We start from the raw sequence: 5645 nt of genomic DNA on the forward strand, positions 1-5645 counted from the left end.
CGTTGCAATTCCACCGCACGGGATCCCCTGCCCTTGCCACGGTGTCATGCAATATTGTTGCTGTTGCAAGTACCCCTTTTACGCTGCCTACAATTTTCGTTCGTCGCAAATGTTTCCTGCTACGTTTCGCTCTCCTAGGATGTCGTGCCGGCGTCAGCAGACTACTCGTCGTTAACTTTGTGGCACCGCAGTACCTGTTATAATAATGCAGGTCGTGCGTTGTCACTTCCAGGCCATGATCGATTTCATATTATTTGGTCAGAAATTGCCACAAATGCGAATGGACGTCTCGGAAATGGGGAAGATGAACAAGGTTTTTTTTTCGTATCTGCGGGGGAGTTTTTGTGAGCAGAGTATAAGTCCTTCACAATCTTCCCGGTTTCATGGCACCATCTCGGGTTACTAAGAAAGCAAGAAAACGCCATTTCGTCAGGGTAGCATGTCAAGACAACTATTTCGTCTGGCATCGTGGTGGTGCAGACGTCACACAGCGCTTCGAAAGAATGTCATGGTAAACACTAACGAATGGCATTTATTCTCCACATTGCACACAAATTCACGCATGCTACTGCAGTGTTCGAAACACAGTGATCATACGCACTTAATCCCGTCAATTCGTCGCTCCGTACACATTTCAGGTTACCAAGCTTAACACTTGTTTCGCGCTACAAGTCAGGAAATTCAGGATTTACGTCAGACGGCTATTTCTAAAAGCGCCGAAATGGACGAATAATCCTAATTCCAAATTTAAGTGCGTGTTCCAAAGTATTCATCTACACTTCACACAGACAGTTACGTCAGACACGTCTGTTTCTCAACAGATATGACTAGTACAGAATAAAAAAAAAAGAACGCAGTGGGCCATGTCTCAGCCTTGCACACGGCTGATACAAATGAATTGTAAACTTGACTCACAGTTCTTTATCCAGAACGTTGTATATTTGCAGCGTTAGTAGTTAACACTGACTGACATAAATAATGACCTGCTTTAACCACAGCCATATTAAGAACGCTTACTTTGATACTTATGATAGCTTGTACAGACACACACATACACACACACACAAACACAAAAAGAAGGATGATGCCATGCACGTTTCATACGCCGGTATGCTGATGTTCTAGGCTACAATTGTGGGTATGTTTTTTCTTCGCATTTATTTGACCGGTTGGGGTGATTCCTGAGCGAATTTATTCTAGTGAAGCGGACGGATGTCCTTGCTATAAGAGCCTAGACAGCATGTTTGTGAAATGATGGACACAAAGACAAAGTTCCAGGAAAGAGATACAAGAAATGATCTGAGTTCTTGCATGTGCACAACTACTCTCCCAGGTAATTTTTGCTCACGACAGCATACGAATAGGAAACCTCAAATATCTATATATTTCATACATGCATTCATACACGATATAAATATCGTGTATGAACATTGTCTTCTACTTTACGGCTTAGGTTCCTTACCAAAACTTAGTTACACAGTTTAACAATAACAGATTTCAACACGCAGGAAGGGCGACTCTGATGGTGTTACTTCCATAACACTAGTTTTTTCTCGTAAATACGTACGTTAGGCGGTCCTCGCCACACGTTTCAATATTTACCCAAGTTTGAAATAAGCGCTTAAGAGCTCTGCTCGCTGCGAACAGCTGGCACTTTGTCACACAGTCCCTTGAATCACTAGGTCAGTTTTCAGTCTCTCTTTAGCGTGTTCGTCGTCCCATTTGTGACCCCCTTGCCGTTGGCAGCTGCTCCTGCGGCGTCCTTCGCAGCCGCTTGCGCTTTCCTCGGCTTGATGTAGGTCTGGTAGTAGAAGTTGATGAACATGCCCAGGACGAACGCCGCCTGCGCGATGGCAAATGGCGCCAACATGTTGGGGAAGCCGCAGTCGACGAAGAGTGGAATCGACATGTGGAAGATGAACACGACGAACTGGATGATCTGCAGCTGAGTTAGGTAGCGCTTCCACCAGAGGTGCTTGCGCACTTCAGGCCCAAACGTGGAAAGGAAGTAGTAAGAGTACATGACCACGTGCACGAACGTGTTGATACAGAGTCCCAGCGCGGGCTGGCCTTCGGGAGCGAACATGGCCCAAAACCATGCGTTGAACACCACCAGCACGTGGTGGATGACGTGCAGGTGCGACACCTGGTTGAACTTCTTGCGGAGCACGAAGAAGACGGTGTCCAAGAAGTCCGCGTAGCGCACCAGCAGATACCACCAGCCCGACTGGTAGACGGCCGCCGACGCGCCGTCCGCTCGGCCTGTCACGCCCTGGCACCACAGGCTGTAGCTACCTCCGGGCAGGTACGTGATGCGCAGCACTTGGTAAAGGAAAGTGGCGTTCATCACTACCATGGCCACGTTGTAGACCCGCACCAGGTTGGTGATGGGAAAAGGATCGCGCTTCTTCATCCATCGGGGACCAGCGAAGCGGACAAAGTACACATAGAAGAAGATGAGCGGGAACACAAACCACGGGTTGAGCACCATGCCATAGTGCCGGGTGCGAGGGTCCCAGTGCTGTTCAATGTTGTCGAGCAGCTTGATCGGGTTCAGCAGCGTCGACATCTTTGCGAAAGTGAGAGAAGTGGTGATCTGCACGAAACATCCTTTATTAGAGACGGAAACACTTCAATTCGGCAGGCACACATATGTAATCCATAATGGCAGTCTATTACGCTCAAACTGCCCTTAAAGAGTACCTCCGTAAGGCCAAAGTAAGATTAACTGAGAAAACTCTCGTAACCGTATCCTAAAACCGAGATATCACAGCAATACCTATCTGTAGTATCGTTTTAACAAGAACGACATTTGATTGTATGTTGGTCTGTCGTCGACAACAATCGAATGCAGTTGTCTTTAGCTCTGGTACAATGTTGTCCTGGGAACGAAGTTAACGACGACCGTAACTTACCGTGCTTGAATTCCGAAGTTGTGCTGCTATCCCGACTCAGTGTTTTAGCGCGCGGTTGGTCTGGAGTAACTGAAACGCCTAACCGTTCTTGCGTGCCCTATTAATATCAGGACGACTTTGTGTTCTGTACAGATGTGATCTGAACCGAGTGACGTCTGTTGGTTTCCCTGGCTCTCTCACCCTCCCCGCAATCTCTCTCATTTTTTTTTCGTCTTTCCAGTTAATCGCGATTTCAGTTCTTGGGAAAGGGATCCAACTACGTCATAAAGGTTCCCACCTCCCTATTATTTTCTGCGAACCAGCTGAAACGAAGCTTGCTAGCCCTTGTTAGGCACGCGTGACGTGTTAAGCAATTACCAACGCGCACCCGCTCACGTTTCGTCGCACCCGTGGCCTTGCTGTCCTTTTGGAGATTACAATGAGGAGATGGCGAAGACAATGGAAGAAAGGCAGCGAGGTTCTCTCCGCCTTGACACGGATAGCTGGTTCTGGAATCACGGAAACCTCTTGTATTCAAGGAGCTCGCTTAAATGTCGCTCTGACTGATAACACGTGGCCTGTCTTTTCGCAACTGCGCCTGTCTCCGAACAAACCTTGAATGGCGCACGTAGGCAGAGAGTCGCCCTGCGCGCGGGACTTCTTCATCTGACGTCATCTACAGAGGAGGGGGGGGGACGTAGAATATGAACAACCGTTTTGTGCAAGACACTCCACGAGAAAGTGCCGAAGATTTATCACGTGCGTTTTCATAAAAGGGCAGTCGCGGTGCGTGTGTTTATGCTTATGAGAAAGCTCGGGCTTACGCCAAGAACAAATACTCTGTGAAACAGAGAACGCAGGATGCGCGGCGCAGCCTTGACGATCTGTGCAAAGACATCTTTTCCATTGACCCTGAACGGACACTGACCTGTCACAGCTTGCCCCTTTTACCGCACATGACAGTACTCAAGGCTGGTGGTTGTAACTAAAATAAGTAAGCGTAAAATAAAAAATAAGTTTTCCCAAATCTGCAAGTGTGCAATAGTCTTTCTGGGCTTTATCTAAGCATTCATTCGGGCTACTTGGTCTGTCAACAGTGCAATTGAACCTCAATAGTGCAATCGAGCTTCCCAGTACTTTCAAGAATGGTTTCATTTATTTGGTCGTGAAAGGTGTTCTCGTGATGCAGCAGATGCAGCACAAAGTGTTCGCTTCTCGCTGCCGGCGCTCATCAACACACCAGCGTCGTGACAGTGAGTGCTCATGGTCATTGAGGGAGATGTGTTTATATTTGACTGTATGCCCATGACACCATGCTTGTCATAGGCGCATCTACCGGTTAGGAGATAGGCATGGCCCTCCCTTCAACAGCCAGAATTGAAAGAGAAAAGTAGGTAATTTGCGCCCCCCCCCCCCCCAGACACACACACGCTTCTTAATGCGGGCATTGTTGGCTGCATACTTAGAAAAAAAAAAAAACAGCTGATGCCAAGTTTTCTCTTAGAATTGCGCCCACATAGGTACGATTTCTTTATTACGTATCGCCTGCTTGGGCAGCTAGAATTGTGTTTCGGGCATCGCCGCCACGTGTTATAGCAGATCGAACGCGGGACTCCGAGGTGCGAGACGTGCACGCTTCCCTGAAGCCACGGCTGCTGCGCGTGTTATATACAGATGAAGCTCGGCCAGTCACACTAAGCAGTCACAAGTTACCGTACTTTGCGATGCGAGACGTTTGCGGGAAGTGTTTTGCAATCCTGCATTGCTAAGAAAGCTGTCGCTGGGCAGTCCAAAACGAGCTCAAGTTTAATCTACCATCTCTAGCATCATCCCGTGTTCGCTGGGGCCCTCTAACCTAACCATTTTTGAAAACACGAAACCAGATTTGCTTTTTATAATGTGCGGGTAATTAATCAGTGTTGCCACTTACGCGATTTTCTCGCTAGGTTTAGTGACTTTTTTGTCTGTTTACTGGAGTTGCTGCAAAGGTTTCTGCTTAGCAATCAGCGAATATTTAGTGACTTGAATGAACGATTGGCGATATCGTAACGAATTATAAGTTAGAAAGGTTGCTTGGAAAATGACATTCTACAAGGCAGTCTAACACTGAAAAACTACATGTAAGCGGCCGGAACTCGCTGTACGATGCTGCATAGGCTTCACACTGGTTGCCTCCACATTTTTATCCTTCAGAAGCACAGTGGTCTTCATAGCCATCATAGGGCTGACAAAAATGAAATTTCTTTGTTATTTACAACACCTATTTGAATGTGCTTAAATGCTGCGGGTTCAGTGGTGTCACCAGATCCATTCGACTGGTAGACGCGCGTAAGCGTTACTGAGAGCTTATTTACGAAAACCAAATGGAATAAACTTTGTGTTCAGATTTGGAACGCAGCAGGTGAATGAGACATATCGACAGCGTAACAAAGCGTATATATCGAAACAACTGAGCTCGTTCACGCAAGTCTGAACAACTCACTTCCGTACTGTCGCGGCTGTCGGACCAATCAGTACTTCACGTCGGCTTTCAGGCAGGTCAAGGGCCAAAATGTGGCATTTACCCATTACAAAGCTCGGGTAATTGTCATCGCCGTGTTAAAAGCAGACCCCCAAGCGCGTTTCGCAGAACCCAGTTCTTCGAGCACGAACGTTGAGAGGGATAATCTGCAAAGTAAGTGCATTTTCGTGTAATTGTTCATGATGTTCCCTTAAAACCTAGATCTCTGCCTGACAAAGATAACTTGCACG

At 47.2% G+C, this 5645-nt stretch overlaps 1 pseudogene; it reads right to left on the reverse strand.

The window, feature by feature from the left end:
- Nucleotides 1–512: 512 nt before the first annotated feature.
- On the reverse strand, nt 513–3076 carry LOC142579320 (very long chain fatty acid elongase 4 pseudogene; annotated as a pseudogene).
- Nucleotides 3077–5645: the final 2569 nt, after the last annotated feature.

The sequence above is a fragment of the Dermacentor variabilis genome, chromosome 4 (genome assembly GCF_050947875.1).
Source record: "Dermacentor variabilis isolate Ectoservices chromosome 4, ASM5094787v1, whole genome shotgun sequence".
Lineage (NCBI taxonomy): Eukaryota > Metazoa > Arthropoda > Arachnida > Ixodida > Ixodidae > Dermacentor > Dermacentor variabilis.